Below are 17,289 nucleotides of genomic sequence, written 5' to 3'. Positions count from 1 at the left end.
AACAAACCATCATTTAAGCCGTCAATGACAGACTGTTGTGTTAAAGAACAATTTCAGAACTTCCCCCGAAGAAATTTGAACACATTGTTCATCAGACGATTGTTTGTTCAACAGTTTTTCAACCATCAACCTACTTCTATCTAATGGGTATTGCCACTTCTTGCAACGCTCATTCACTGGGTAAACTATAGCTTTTCCTTGCAGAATCCATGGTAATAATGTTCATGATCAGTATTTCTTCTAAATTAGAGTATGCTTTGGGGGTGTTTTCCATCTTAAGTCAAGGATGGAATAAAAAAAAAAAATTAAAAAAAAAGACTCCATTTTCTTTAAACTTATGCCTGGCTTTTATTTAATACATTTTTTTTTAAATAAACTTGATTGCGGGAAGACATTCACAGACTTTGTGCACACAATTTCAGACAGTTTTTGAACCTTCTTTTTACATTTGAGTGAATTCTTCTTCACTTTTTTGGGGAGATACAACCAGTTATTTATGCCCCAACTTACAGCCATATTTTGGCACATAACTGGTCATAAAAAGGTCCAGCACTTAGTTTTAGAGCAACAAAAATTACAGCTGTAAAATGAATGAATGTGTATACACAGAAGAGAGCTGTTTTCCAATTGAGAAAAAAAATGGAAGCCACACTTGCAAGCAGTGGCCATTAGCATACAATGTTGTCAGAAAAATCACCAGCAAAACTGTGCGGTCACGTGTCCCCACATGTTTTCATATGTGTGCAGTAGATGTGAAACCCTAATATGTCTTCCTTCCATTATGATCTACAATCCGTTATGGCTTCAAAAACTGAACAAAACCTAAATGTGCAAGAAAACCTTTATTTTAGGCAAAAGTAAAGCCCTTTTATAAAATAGAAAAAATGGCAAACATCAACCCATGTGCTAGAACTTAAACATGTGCTATCTCATCACACTACCCAGTAGAAAAAAGAAAAAAAAAACTATAAAAAAAGGAAAGACTGAACTAGCATGAGGGAAGCTACATTTCTTGTAAAATACAACCAGTTGTCACATCACAGAGGTAAAGAGATGTGTTGAGGCTACAAACCACAACAAGACGTCACACATAGGGCATGAGGGTGTTCAGCTCCAACTACAGAGACACAAATGAGCAAATCCTGTCCTACAAATAGGTTACAGCTAAAAGAAAACAAAAAATATTTTTCTACTCGGCTCTGCAGTTCTCCACAACATTACATCAGGATTCCTGTTTTTACATGTGCAAAGAACCATATAAAAAAAAGTTATTCAGTTTATTCATGACTGAGGTCCTGCCCAATGTGAATGGCTCTACAGAGATTACCCATTGTTCTTAGCTAGTTACAGAAGCCAGCCTTGTACTGTAATACACCATATATTCTAACATCAACTTAAAATAAAAAGGGCTATTCCACTTGTTGTACGCTGATCTGTTGAACCTCTGCGCAATTACAAATCTAACATCAGGTTGTTGTTTTTATACATATTGATCAAATTGTACAAATTATCACCTCACGGCCACCTGATTCAAGTGGATCCCTAACTTAAAATGGTGTGACATCAGGCAACGAACACCACCGCTGCACTGCCAGGAGAATTAACCCAGTGGTCCGGCAGCCCCATTACTGCCAGAACAATCCCCTGGCTCTGGACTATGCCACTCCACGGACACAGTGCCAGGCACAGTTTGTATTACATAACATTCTACCATAGCTAAAATAGGTTTCTGCCTCATCAATGAGGTAAAATGGGATTCTCCAATGCAACAGAATCCCTTTATGATACAATGGTATGAAGTAACAAAAGTAGTAATGTGCCCACCTTGCCAATCCCCTTTTGACATAGTGTTGACATTTCTATGATCCTCGACTGGTCTCTGTTCATATGACTCCAGTGATGTCAACATTTCACTTCTGACGGCAATTGGGGCAGGCTCAGTGGTGCCCTCAGGGGTGTCTACACATCCCAGCTACAACCATTGATAGGCTGCAGAGGTCATGAGTTTAATTGCTATGCTATAGCCATTAGCTGGAGGCTGGTAAAAAGACCAGCGGGACCAGGGAAGAATCAGCATAGGAGCAGGGGGGGATTGATAAGATCAGTATTATTTTGCCTGCTACCATTTTTTCTGTTTGCGAAATATTTTACAGGGCTGGAAGTCCTGCTTAAATGACTCAGCATTGGTACCACTTTTCTACAGGTATCTAGTCCCTCATGTAGTGAAGCCACACGTGTAGTAAAGTCACACGTAGCTCATGCATGCCCCCTGCATGTACTTCTCCAACTGCTGGTTGCTGTACTGGTAGTAAGTGCTAATGTGACAGCCATGTTGTTTGGTCATATTCTTAATAGTCATATTGTGTTATCATCTACTGAATCTAATAGTGGCCACGACCTTCATATTTTTGGGGTCCTCTGACTATTGACGTACTCTACCTACTAGGTTGCAGGACGCCAGCAGCATGCAGTATTGGAGATGTAATATATGCAGCATCATTATGCGATTGCAGAACAATGACCTTGCCCATGTAAGGACGACACCAACTAACACAAAAGGGGAATAAGATTACTTATCTGTAAAACATACAGATATGTGAAATCATGAGAACTAATAGTTTAGTGCTCACTGACATAAGCATTAGGGATCGACCGATTATCTGTATGGGCGATATTATCGGCCGATAATCACGATTTTGGGCATTATCGGTATCGGCAATTATCTTGCCGATAAGCCGATAATGCCCCGCCCCCCGCACCGCCCCCACTGCACCGCGACCGCCACCCCCTCGACCCGCCGCACCGCACCCCCCACCGTGATGCTAGGCGGTATGCGGTATGGATTTTTGCCCATACCGCTATACCGGTCGGGCCCCTCCCCCACCCTCCGAGTCAATAAAAAAATTTAACTTACCCGTAATGGGGGTGGTCCAGGCCATCCTTCCTTCATGTAGTGTCCGGGGGCGTTCCGGGTGGAGGGTGGTCCGGTCCGGGCTGTCCTTCTCCCACGGTCTTCTTCTCCACTCCGGGCAGGCTCTGGCCTAGTACGCTGCATAGACGCCGCTACGCCGTGACGTCAGGTGCGTCGCTGCGCACGGGCGTCACTGCGCAGCGACGTCTATGCAGCGTACTAGGCCAGAGCCTGCCTGGAGTGGAGAAGATGACCGCCGGAGAAGAAGGACAGCCCGGACCGGACCACCCTCCACCCGGAACGCCCCCGGACACTACATGAACGATGGATGGATGGCCCAGAGCACCCTGGCAGGTAGGGGAGAGAAGCGGGTGGTGGCGGCGGCGGTGGTGGTGGTGGTCTATGGCCCCGCAAAAGCCACTGCAGATCATTGATTTAAAGCGCCCGCTTTAAATCAATTATCTGCAGCGGTGTCGCAGGGGGTTAAATAGCCGATAACTTATACCGGAATATCGGTATAAGTTATCGGCTATCGGCCCTAACCTGCACCGATTATCGGTATCGGCCCTAAAAAAACGATATCGGTCGATCCCTAATAAGCATTATCAATAATAATATTGTACAGTTTTGAAAATCCTATTTCCATCTACACTAATAGGAAATTCCCAGTAATTAAAGGGGTTCCTCCGTTTAGGATCCTCATCTTTTTGACAGAGAAGAGAGAGGTTAGACAGGTCCCAATAAGGAGCATTGATCTCTGGGCTCGACAGTCCTTTACTGATCCTTTGCAAGAACCCAACTTGTCCTGTAGACAAACCCAATAAATTAAATGAGTACTGTGTGTAATGTTTCATATCACCTGTGGTGGTGCTGCAGAGAACCAAACACTTACAGACAGGGCTCTGTACAGATTACAGCTGATCGCTAGGATTGGTTTTCTACTTTTCTCTGATAGGATCTTACACAGTAAATCTCGGTACGCTAGTTGTGTGGGTGAAGAGACTGGCAATACTCCAAAATATGATTTACTGGAGCTATCCTTTAAGAATTTGTAGACCATTCTTTTCAGTATTAAGAGATTAAGTGTTGATGTGTGTTCCAAACAATAAGGATAAGAAACAGATTTTCAATACCTTTCTTCAGAAAGTTAACAGGAACTGGAAGAAGAAAAAAACTGAATAGCAAAGAGTTGAATCATGAGCACGGCATTGAGATTACCTCTTCCGATTTCATAACATTATCATAGACAAAGCTTATTCTCTAAAATTTTCCATTGTCCTGCTGAATTGTCCTTTTCGGCGAGAAAAGGACTATTCAGTAGGATTCACAAATTATAATGATTAAATAAGAAACATGATCTTGGTTCACATAAGCCAGATCAACATGTAGAGACAAAACACATACATTACAATCATAGCACCGCAGGATATTTAGTATCACCAATATTATTAACAAAGGGTTTTTAACTGCCCCTATAAAATAATAGCTTACTGATTCTATTCAGAGTATCTGAAATTAATAGAACGCTGCAACAAGAATCTGAAGACCATGTTACTGATCTGTATGGTACTGATCCATAAAACAACACCCACAGAGTACTATGGGCCTCTATGTGGAGGCATACAAAGGTTGTTCTCATTAGGTTTTTCAGGTTTTTCTCATCTCATAAAAATGCATGGACAACATTGAATACTACATTACAGAGGTATTCTACCCTACAAGTAATAATAAAATGGTTCATAAAGGCGCACAAAGAGGGGGGGGGGGGGGGGGTAGAGATCTACCATCCGTGTGTCTGGTGTATTTAAAAAAAAAAAAAAAGTCCCAAAATATTTGTCCAAACAACTGACCTGTGAGCTCACCAAGTGGACAAGGTTTGGCTTAAAGTGGGCATATTGTCACGTGAAGGTGGCTTGTCCACCTACACAAGGCAAATTTACTACGATTTCCTTCTTTAAACAGCGGTAAATTGTAACCGAAATCTATGCCAGATCTGAGCTGGCGTAGGTTTCAGTGAGGGCACATGGGCAGCCTCAGGTGCACTTTTTACACATATCTGGCATGACTGTGTGCTGGTGGAGAGTTACTTAAAACTGGCCTGCAAGACATTGGTCTTAGTAAATCCCCTCCCCCCCCCCCCCCCCCCCCCCCAAAAAAAAAAAAAGTGTCTAGGGTCCTGGCTCACAGCAGGCCCGTGTGTGTAAACTCAGACTTATGTTAATGACCCAAATTACCCAAACTGGCAGTACCATAGATTCTTGGCACACCAAGGATTTATAGTGCTGCCGATTTGGGTAATTCGTGCTTGGGTCATTAATGAATAGGCCAGGAAAACCCCTTTATTATAATTTCATACACACAGCAATGATGTGCAAAAAAATTAAAAAAGACAAATGGGTCACACAACACGACATTCAGGGAAGACAGTGCTCCCAGCTTCTCCCTAGACGTCAACCCAAGTACTATATATTATAGCACATGGTATCCACACAGTTCATATTATGGACCCATAACCAGTCTGTGTGCATATGAGCTTGAAGCAATATATCCCTTGAAGCAATACTTGTAGGGGCAGTATTAAAGGGTTAATAAGGGTCAGGACAAGACAAGAACAATGATACACAATCTGAGGTTATTTGGGGGGAGGGGGAATCATAAGCAACATGAGGAAATATTTTACTGAAAGACTAGTAGATGCTTAGAACAAAACGTCCAGCAAATGTGGTTGGTAAATCTACAGTCAGTGAATGTAAAAATGGCTGGAATAGACATTTCTATTCTAAAATAAAAAGAGGAAAATAATATAGGGGCAGACGAGATAAACCAGGTGTTCTATGTTGATGACAATCTTCTAAGTTCTTATGAAGACCCCCCCCCCCCCCCCCCTTCATAAGACCACCCCCTTATCCAGACCAGATTTCGGGTAAGGGATTTTAAGTGTACCATCGAATTTGCATGACTGTCAATTTCTTAGAAAAAACAACCCCCATAGAAGACCACTTTTCAACACCATTTTGAGTTGTCTTCTAAAGAGGTTTCACATTGGTCTTTTCTATGCTTACAAAATACTGTCCCCAAGTCCAACAAATCACAGGCCAATAGAACTATTTTTGTTCTAGTAGCCTAAGAAGAATCAAAAAAATGGCAAAAAAAAAAAAACATATATAAAAGCAGTAGAGAGGACCACTGCAGCCCAGAGCACCAATACCATGACAGTGCCGCTACAGAGAACAAGGATAGGGCTACCTTCAGTCATCACACAGAAGAAGAATAGTCTTCAGGTTACATCTAAAGTATGTGTGATCCAGAGAAGTTTTCTCATGCAAAATGCAAATGACCAACATTGTCTTGTAAAGTGCATGCCACTTGTATTATTGCACCAGGACACAATCACATGGCCACCATTTTGCATGGTGTTGGCCTATTGTTGCAAAAACTCTAGAGGTGATGGATACTCTGCCCTCCATGGTGGAAATGCATGTCCTGCTGTGACAGATAGGATGGTTCTACATGTCTAGTAAAAGATGCCTGATAAAATTCCCATACATTTTAAACACATGGTTCCTGCATTACCACATGGAGAATATCAGGACTGCAATGCTGAACACTGACATCTTCATGGTCCTGGGTGAAGAAGTCCTTGGATCACAACAGCTGTCCCTACAGACATCAAAAATGAGCCGGCTTCATGGCCAAAGGGCCAAACAACAGGTTCTCCAGTCTCATTTCCATGTCAATAGTTTACGGCCTTTAATAAATAAATGCACTTGTTTGACCTTGTTCCAAGGATCACTAGAGCCAGCAGAATTTCCCAGATGGTACGCTGCGAATAGCCTGCAACCACTTTGTAATACAGAAGCAATAACTAAATATATAAAATCAGACATGATCTAAAGACTGGGTGCTCAGCCTACAATCCACTGCGTCTAAAGAGAGCTGAACATTTTGGCGCTGTCAATGGGACATAATGTTGTCTGATTAGGACCAGACTAGATGTGCCTGTCCTGGAATGAACAAAGAGCTCCACTGTGTGTAAGGACAAGGCAGAGGGATTAAAACCCGGGGACTACTACCCCCTACCGCTCCTGCAGATAAAGTTGATGAAAACTGCCACTTTACAACACAAAAAAGGTAAAGAATCGAGAATAAAAGAGGGAATAAATCACCGTAAAGATCCATATAGACGTATCTTCTACGAGGTCACATCCAACAGGCCTCTATAGGAACAATAAACGAAGACAAGGAAAAAAAAATGGAAAAAAAGTTTGCAGGGCTTCAGATTACCCCTGACAGCATTACACTAGGTCTTGACGCATCGCAGAACAAAAACGTACTCTAATGTTACCAAAGTAGCTGAGTTTTCCAGCCTAGGTGAATTTATATAGCCAATTTCTGATTATTTAGCAGATGTTAAGGTTAGATACAATCCTGGCCAGACGATGCAGAGCTGCAAAACTACTGGTGCATGTAGAAACCTAGACAAGGAGCGCACCAATCTGCAACCACACATTTTCCTTAGCGACACAAGCACCCATACTACAACCAATAAAATTCTGCAGCATGACAGCAGCGGTAAAAGCAGCTCACTAGAAAGTGCAGCAGCTACCATACCATACCATATGTGATCTGGTCTGCTAAGCAACACCAATTGTAACCACAGTGGACTGGCTCCAACTATACAGACAAGGCCTGAACAGAAAGGTAGCAACCTGCAACAAAGCCAAGCGCAGGAATCTATGAGCTCATAGTCAGATCTGGTTCTGCAATGGAAACAAGCCGGTCATAAAAAAAAAAAAGACTACAATTGGAACCATTCTCCAGCCCATTGTGCTCATTTCTATGAGGCTATCCATCAAAAAGTCTATAAAGCAAACAGAACAATCCGAACCATGTGGACTGTGAAGACACACTTGTTATGATAGAGGCAAAACCCAAACACATTATTGAAGATTATAAACTTCACTATTGTTTTGTGTAAACTGAAAAGGTATTAGTTGCTTCAGGACAAGCAGCAGTATTATCCTAGTGACACTACATTCCTAAAACCTGACCCAGTTTGTCAAAATGAGCCACAAATGGAAGAAGGCATAAAGCTTTACCAAAACTGTAACATTAAAACAGAACCTAAAACAGAACCTAAAACAGAACCTAAAACTATAACATTAAAACAGAACCTTGTGCCTATAATATACCCCCGAGTGTCCAGTACTACAGAACCTGTCCTGTATTGTACAAACTACCAGCACAAGAGAACAAACTTATTTACAAATATAAATCTTCTATTTATAAAACAAGCATACATCTTATACACAAACAGAAGTAGTCACCAGGCTGGCAGCTCTTACCTTGTCCTGTTCTGACTTGATCTCTTCTTCCTTTCTGTTTCGCCTTTTAAAACTTTAAATAAAAAAGACACAATCCAATAGAAGTTTCTACTTTGCCTTTAAAATCCTCCTCAGAACTGTTTCCCCAGAAATATAAATCCAGATAAATTTCCAGCTCCAAAAAAAATCACCCAACACAAACGAAATGTAGAAGTTCCAGATGAAATAGCAGATGAAGTTTCCCTCTTGCTCATGCAGGTTTATTCTGTTCTCTTTTCTCTTTTCCTGGAGGAGGAGGAGCAAATTAAAGAATAAAAAAAAAAAAAAATCTTAAAAAGGGGGGGATTAAAAGTGCTAAGGGGGGAGGAGATGAAAAGTGTGGAGTGTGGTGGGGGGCTCAGGGCTGGGAGGGGATAAGAAGGGGTCTGGAGATGGAGGATTCTAAGTGCTTGGATCCTTGGATGCCCCCCCTGAGTCTTTGAGTATTAGAGGGGGTCACTAGGGTGCTGTGTTGGGGGGCACAGTGTCGCACTATAGAGCCGCACCCTGCATACAGACACACACAGGCAGCACTCTCTCAGTGTCTCTCCTCCCCTGTACTGCTGCCAGCAGCACACACACTCCCCTCCCCCTCTGTCTCTGGTTTCCCCTCCTCTCAGGAGGCTGTCTCTCTCTCTCTCTCTCTCCCTCTCTCTGTTACTCTCACTTCCTCAGGCGTCACATTTCTCCTCTATCTGTCTCTTCCATTTCCTCTGTTTCCCCTTTTTGTAACATTGTATCACCCTTCTGTAAGAAGACAATGTATCTGATCCTGCAGCCCCCCATGCCTCCCCTACCTACCTGCCTGCTCTAGGTTTCTTGCTTTTGCACAACTGTTGGTGTTTGCAGCTCTGACCATATGCCAGGGTGCATAATGTCTCCATGGGTGGGCACAATAGAGGAGATGCCTGGGGAGGGGGGCATGAATTAGAAGGGAGAGGTCACATAGCTGGCCATGACCCTTTCTCTAACCCTCAGATAGTTTGTGTACACATGTAGTAAATACCACTCTGGATGTGCTGCCATAAGGTGCAGTAGAAAGAAAAACCACCACAGGGTTTCATAGCTCTGTAGCAGTACAGAAGGCTGTTCAGGGCCTCATTCACATCAGCGTTGAAGCTCCGATCGCCGAGTACGTTTTAAGGAAGCGTTGCCACCTTTCTTGCAAAAAAAAAATACCGACCATAATTATTTGCATAATTATAATGATTTGCATCATTAATTATATATGCATGACATCGCAGAATACATATATGCGGGTGAAATTGTGTCCTATTCTGACCCCTATAACTTTTTTTTATTTCTCCTTATACAGGGCTGTATGGAGGGGGGGCTAATTTTTTTTTGTGCCCTAATCTGTAGATTTTAAAAGCATCATTTTAGTTTTGATGTGACTTTTTGATCGCTTTTTATTAAATTTGGGAGTTGCGGTTAATTACTAACTACAACTCCCAGCATGCCCTAATACAGCCTGTGGCTCAGCAGCTGCCCCAAACGAAAACTACAACTCCCACAATGTTGGACTATATAGAAGTATATAGTATAGGTCAGTGTTTCCCAACCTGGGGTGCCTCCAGCTGTTGCAAAACTACAACTCCCAGCATGCCCTAATACAGCCTGTGGCTCAGCAGCTGCCCCAAACAAAAACTACAACTCCCACAATGTTGGACTATATAGAAGTATATAGTATAGGTCAGTGTTTCCCAACCTGGGGTGCCTCCAGCTGTTGCAAAACTACAACTCCCAGCATGCCCTGATACAGCCTGTGGCTCCGCAGCTGCCCCAAATGAAAACTACAACTCCCACAATGTTGGACTATATAGTAGTATATAGTATAGGTCAATGTTTCCCAACCAGAGCACCTCCAGCTGTTGCAAAACTACAACTCCCAGCATGCCCTGATATAGCCTGTGGCTCCGCAGCTGCCCCAATTGAAAACTACAACTCCCACAATGTTGGACTATATAGTAGTATATAGTATAGGTCAATGTTTCCCAACCAGAGCACCTCCAGCTGTTGCAAAACTACAACTCCCAGCATGCCCTGATATAGCCTGTGGCTCCGCAGCTGCCCCAATTGAAAACTACAACTCCCACAATGTTGGACTATATAGTAGTATATAGTATAGGTCAATGTTTCCCAACCAGAGCACCTTCAGTTGTTGCAAAACTACAACTCCCAGCATGCCCGGACAGCCGTTGGCTGTCCGGGCATGCTGGGAGTTGTAGTTTTGCAACAGCTGGAGGTGCTCTGGTTGGGAAACACTGATATAGGTTATGGAGCAACATTCCAGGAGTTGTAGGATTGGTTTGATAAATACCAGCCATTGCATATTTTCAATATAAAAATACCGGCAGAATGGTCGAAATACCGGCTGTGCCAGTAAAATACCGGGCAGGTGGCAACACTAGGCATGAGCAAAGAAAACAATATTGTAGATTAGTTTTTTTTTTTTTTCTGTACAAATCCTGAAAAACAACAGACTCTAGACATACACCAATCAAAGTCAATGGGACCTGTTGGTGTCTATTCTGCAACAGACAGTTCAGCTCAGTCTGTGAGAGCGCCGATGCTAGTGAGAACTTAAAGGGGTACTCCGGTGGAAAACTTTTTTATTTTTTATTTTTTTAAATAAACTGGCTCCAGATTTGTAAATTACTTCTATAAAAAAATCTTAATCCTTCCATTACTTGTTAGTGGCTGTATACTACAAAGGAAATTCTTTTCTTCTTGGATTTTTTTTCTGTCTGTCCACAGTGCTCTTTGCTGACACTCTTTTTTATTATAAAAATACAAAACAATTCCAAAAAACAAAAACACAAAACAAGCTTAACCAGCTACAACAGAAATGCAAAATAAAATAAAACCCTGCCTAACCGGCCAGCCCAGCTTTAATAAATTGTAAAATATACCAAACTACAACTATACTATACCTATACACCTAAGCAAACTATGAAATTCACACTCACACACATAACATTAAAAATAATAATAATAATAATAAAAAAAATAAAAAAAAATATACAAAAATTAAATTAGCTCAACTTGGCTAATTAAATGAAATAAATAAACCAACATAAAATTCAGCACCACCTGGCTATAACTCAAAATGATAAAATGATCCATACTTGGGAAAATAAATAAATAAATCAAGCAACAGAAAACATAACACACGCATAATCTCCAAAACTAACAAACACACACACACACACACATATTGAGAATGAACATAACAACAGCACAACTTGGCTTATCAAAAAAAAAAATATATATATATAATAATTTCCTATATATATAAAAAAAAAAAAAAAAAAAAAAAAAAAAAAATTTAAAAATAAAACGTTTTTTAAATAAGTTATATATACACAGACAAAAACACCTACATATAATAATAATAATACAGAACTACAACTGGTCCGACTGCCCTTTTCTTATGGCTAATGCAACAATATAAAACAAAATACATGACACACTATACCAACAAATAAATAATATAAAACAATAAACATAGCACAGTATACATACAAATATAATAAATGTGCCTCACAAAAATACCTACAAAAACCCTAAAATAAATCCTACACTAAAACTGTGCCCTCTCCCACACCACCCCTCCTGTACATGGGTCAGTCCATAACCGTTCGTACAGTTCTTAAGTCCAGTCCTTAACTGACCCATGTCAGATCCCCTAAGGAGAAAAAAAAAAAAATAAAAAATAAAAAAAAAAAAATAAAAAAAAAAAAAAACACCCCTCCCCACCTAGCACTCCAACCAACAAACTAAATACAACCTTATATACAAGACCACAACCCAATTTAGGCCCAAGTTCAGTGCCTGTAAGCCCTTCATACCATATCAGCTGTAAACAAAACAAAAAGCTATGGTGCACATGCCACAGCCCACCACCAGGGAGAAGGATGGCAGATCTGATACACTGAAGAAATTTAAACTCTTTCCCTAATTCCCCCTACTATTCTCCCTAATTCTATCCCTTCATTAAAACTGACCCTACTATCACCCTATCTCTATCCCTGTATGCCTGTCCCTAACCAAAATAAAGGTACTCTACCAAAAAGGTCTAGTACCTAGGGCACATGAAAAGAAAACCCTCTCCATAGGAGAGAAGCCCTACTGGTACCAAGACTGCCATACTCCAAAGACCTGATCTTCCCGAGGTCACCGGTGATGTTCCTACAGACCTCCACCTCGGAGAGGACTTTCTGCTGGGTGGACACTAAACACCGTGCATTCCACGTGTGATACTTAACCACTAAGCTGACTAAAAATAAAGTGCCCCGATCTCGGCCACCGAGGGTCCTGAATGCCCCATAAGCCCACTCTGGATAGGTAAGGCCGGCAAGTTGACTCCAGCCGATGGAAGCGCCCACCCGGTTGTAGACCCCTACGTTAAAGGAACAATGAAGCAGGAAGTGGTCCATGCTTTCCAGCGTGTCCCCACACTCTTCTCGTGGACACCCCCGGTCATCAGAGTTCCTGTACTTCAGGTTGTCCCTTACACCTAGCTTCCCCTGAAAGCAGCGCCAGGCCAAGTCCCAAAACTTCTGGGGGATCCTTTTCAAGTTTAAAAGATACAACCCCACCCTCAGATCCCGACCTGGGCAGTCGCTGAGCGCCAGAGGCTTCTGGAAGTGGGTCAACAGAACCCGTTTGTCAAGGAACTGCCTTGACTGGGTCCTGATTTCCCACACTCCCAGACCCCACCGACGTATCGCCTTCAGAGTCGGGGTAGCGTAAGCCGGAAGATATCCATGTGGTGTACGGAGGTCCTTCACTTGCCCTCCTCTCTCCCATTCCTGGAAGAAAGGCCGAAACCATTCCCTGCAGGAGAGTACCCACGGAGGAGCCCTCTCTTTCCAGAGATTCGAGATGTTAGCTTTCAAGAAGGTGTTGGTTAAGAACACCACAGGGTTTACCATAGATAAACCCCCTAGTCTCCTCGTACGGTACGTAACCTCCCTCTTGACTAGATTCAACCTGTTCCCCCATAACAGTTGGAAAAACAGGCTGTAGACCCTAGTGTAGTAAGCATCTGGCAAGATACATACACTGCCCAGATAGATAAACAAGGGGAGCAGGTATGATTTGATCAGGTGCACCCTTTCCCTGAGGGTCATAGACCAACCCTTCCACTGGTTCACCCTCTGAGTGGCATCATGGAGCTTACCGTCCCAGTTTTTGGTGGAATAATCATCCTGGCCGAATGTGATGCCTAGAATTTTTGCTGAGTCTTGGGGCCCTGGGAGGGTGTGCGGGAGATCAAACGTGGGATCCCCCCCTCCCAGCCAGAGACTTTCACACTTTTCCCGGTTGATCTTGGACCCGGATGCCTCCGAGTAGCGCTCCACCTCTGACATCACCACATCGACCTCCTCCCTCGAGGAGACGAAAATAGTGACATCATCAGCGTACGCCACCACTCTCTGGGTGACATCCAGCTCCACCAGACTCATCCCGACTCCCGCCAACGGCCCACGATCTACCCTCCGGACGAAGGGATCAATCGCGAATACGTATAAAAGCGGGCTCAAAGGACAACCCTGACGGACTCCGGACCCCACCTCAAAAGAGCGGCCAGACCACCCGTTCACCAGTGGGAAACTCTCTGCCCCGGCATACAAGATCTTAAGCCAATTAACAAAAGTACACGGTAAGCCATACCTCAGGAGGACGGACCAGAGGTACTCGTGGTTCACCCGATCAAATGCTTTGGCCTGATCCAAGGACAGTAAGTACCCCTTCCAGAGACCCGCACTACTCCGCTCCACTGCCTCCCTGACACTGAGGACAGCACTTAAAGTGCTTCGGCCTGGAACAGAGCAGTGCTGAGCCCCCGAAAGGAGCCGGGGTGCAAACTTCACCAGCCGATTAAACAGTATCTTGGCCAGAAGCTTCCTGTCCGTATTGAGAAGAGCTATGGGCCTCCAATTCTCAATACGGCTGGGATCTTTACCTTTTGAGAGAAGAATCAGGGCCGACCTCCTCATTGACTTTGGCAGAGTGCCCGAGGAGAGACACTCATTGAATACCTTGGTCAAGAGGGGAGCTAAAGACTCCTTAAAGGTCTTATACCACTCGGATGTTAAGCCATCCGGACCTGGCGACTTCTTGGGGGCGAGCCCCTCAATCGCCAGTCTCACTTCCTCTTCCCTGATATCTTCTGCCAAAACATCAAGAGAGGGGTCTACCCCTGGCTCAGGAATGGTTTCAGCCAGGAAAGCCGACATCCTGTCTCGATCTAGATCCTTCCTCCCCAAGAGGTGCAAGTAGAAAGATCTGACGACCTCCAGGATCCCTGATCTGGACCGATTCAGGGATCCCGTACTATCAACCAGTCCTGAGACTACTTTACTACTCACTGACATCTTGCAGTTCCTGTAAGGGTCGGGCGAGCGGTACTTCCCGAAATCCCTCTCAAAAACCAAAGATGCGTGCCTATCGTACTGACACCTCATCAGCAAGGACTTCACTCTGGAGATATCCTCCCGACTACCTCCAGTCGAGACAAGGAGCTCGAGTTTCCTCCTCAGACCCTGATACAAGCGATACCTGTTCAGGGACCTGAGGCTCGAGAGCTGGCGGAAGAACCCCGCAACCCGCTTCTTGAATATCTCCCACCACTCTGACTTACTACTACAAAGGCCCAGTAAAGGTACCTGACTCTGAAGAAAATCCTCAAAGGACTGTCTTATCTCTGCTTCCTCCAGGAGGGACGAATTCAGCTTCCAATAACCTTTACCCATCCGGGGGGTCTCTGAAACATTCAAGGAAAACAAAATCATACAGTGATCGGAGAACTCCACCTCAACCACGGACACTGCGGAAGAGACGGCTTCCTCCTTCAAATAAAACCTATCTATCCTAGACCTGCGACTACCTTGATGATAGGTGAAACCCGCGTGGCCTGAGGGGCTCCGGATGTGGGCGTCCTCTAGGCGAGCTTCCCTAACTATATTATTAAGGACCACACTATCGCAATCCAGCGGACCATTGGAGCCTCTCCTATCTTGGGACCTCGTGACATTATTGAAGTCCCCTCCAAAGATCACTTGCCGGCTTGTAAAAAGGAAGGGCTTAATCCTCATAAAAAGATTTTTACGGCCCAGCTTAGTTTGTGGGGCATAGATGTTTATGAGCCGGAGCTCTTGTCCCTTCATGAGGACATCTAAGATCAGGCACCTCCCCATTTCTAACTCAATAACCCGTCTGCATTCAACCGGAGCGGTAAAAAGGACCGCCACCCCACTATACGGCTCAGCCGCAAGAGACCAGTGAGAGGGCCCGCGCCTCCACTCTCTTCTGGCTTTCACCAGAGAGGCTAGATCTGACAACCTGGTCTCCTGTAAAAATAAAATATCGGCTTCAACACGGCCAAGAAAATTGAAGGCTGCGAATCTAGCCGTATCAGACTTTATACTGGCACAATTAATAGATGCCAGCGTCAGTGGGGTGAGTGCCGCCATCATGGGTGATTGAGTTAGACGGCCACACCTTTACTTCTGTTTCCCCTTCTTTTTTGCCCCCTCATCCCCTGAAGAAGAGGAAAGGGCAGGACCACTTTTGGACCTTTTCTTAGATTCTGATTGGTCCATGTGGTCCCCGTCTCCATCCGGCCCCAGTCTAGCCTTGCCCTCCGAGGAAGATGCCTCCGCAGGACAGGGCACAGTTCCCCCCAGAGGCTCTCTCATCCTAGGCACCCCGCCCTCACCTTCCCCCTCCAAGGAGGGGGAGGAGATGGTATCGAGGACGAGGTACCGGTTTGACAGGTCAATCAGAGGGGGGGCAGTCAGGCTTCCGTTTTGGACCTGGACCGTAGTACAAGGCTTAACAGAGGGCTCCGACCTCTTCTTTCTCCCTTTCCTTTTGCCCTTGTCTTTCTTTTTTGGCCTTTCCCCACTCTCCTCATCCACACTTTCATAGTGGGAGGAATCAGAAGGGTCGGCCATTTTGCCTTCCTCTCTGCGCAGCCTCCTGATCTCCTCATCCAGCACGTTCTCCCCCAGGGCTTCAGTGGTTACAGGGCCAGCTTCAGGAGCAGGGGCCGGAGCTACCCCAGTCACCTGGGCACTCTCCAGCTCCCTACTCCTCCTACGATTTTCCTCCCGCCTTAGTTTGGCAGGGCCCTTTTTCCTCGTCACTAGCCCTGTTATGCCCCCATCCCTGCTCGTACCCTCCCCAGCCGGGGCAACTTCACAGCTCTCCCCGGCCGGAGCGGCCCCAGCACGGGCGAAGGCGCTTGGACAACGGCTGAAAGGGTGCCCGAGGACACCACACAGGTGGCACCGGATCTGTCTGCAGGATGCAGCCAGATGACCCACCCCACCACACAAAGCACAAACCTGTACAGTACAGGCTGCACTAAAATGGGTGGGGCTACCGCACCTGTGACAGACCTTAGGCTGCCCCTGGTAAAAGACCTGGATTCTGTCACGTCCAAGGAAGGCAGCTGACGGAATGTGGGCAACTGTACTACCTGAACGCTTGAGTTTGACGGAAAACGTCCAGGCCCCAGACCAGATCCCGTGCTCATCTAGATTTTTCTTGGGCATGTCCGTCACATCCCCATACCGTCCCAGCCAGGTCATGATGTCATAGCAGGAGAGTGACTCGTTACGAGTCAAAACGGTCACTTTCTTGACTGAGTTCTGACGGGAAATAGCCTTTACAGCAAAATCCCGCCAGCCGGGCTCATTCTTCGCCACTTCGTAGTTCGACCAGAAGAGTTCGAGACCCTCCGGTCGAACAAAACTGACGTCAAATTCGGACGAACCATAGGGGTGAATCAGGGCAAAGATGTCACTCGCCCTGAATTCCATCTGGAGGAGGAGCTCAACCACTTTAGCGCGAGGCGGGCACACATCCTTGCCCCTCCAAATCAGACGGACCACGTTCCTACGGTTATTGTCCTGCCCGGGTGTCGGGAGGGACCAGACCACCTCCCCATTCTGCTCTCGGAATGCCCCCAAACCGTGCCTCTCTATCCAGAAAGACAGGTCG

At 44.8% G+C, this 17,289-nt stretch overlaps 1 protein-coding gene across 6 annotated transcripts in view; it reads right to left on the bottom strand.

Moving 5' to 3' along the window:
- ERBIN (erbb2 interacting protein) overlaps nt 1-17,289 on the bottom strand; it is a 247,483-nt gene that overhangs the window by 218,479 nt on the left and 11,715 nt on the right. For 5 of the 6 annotated variants that reach the window (XM_056541548.1, XM_056541546.1, XM_056541547.1 and 2 more), the window contains exon 2: nt 8,257-8,520. The gene's annotated coding sequence lies outside the window, so the exon portion shown is untranslated. Of the gene's footprint in view, nt 1-8,256; nt 8,817-17,289 lie in introns of those variants that run through there. The other variant, XM_056541544.1, reaches the window with a different exon arrangement.

This window comes from Hyla sarda, chromosome 1 (genome assembly GCF_029499605.1).
Source record: "Hyla sarda isolate aHylSar1 chromosome 1, aHylSar1.hap1, whole genome shotgun sequence".
Taxonomy (NCBI): domain Eukaryota; kingdom Metazoa; phylum Chordata; class Amphibia; order Anura; family Hylidae; genus Hyla; species Hyla sarda.
This window is presented reverse-complemented; position numbering and strand designations above follow the sequence as displayed.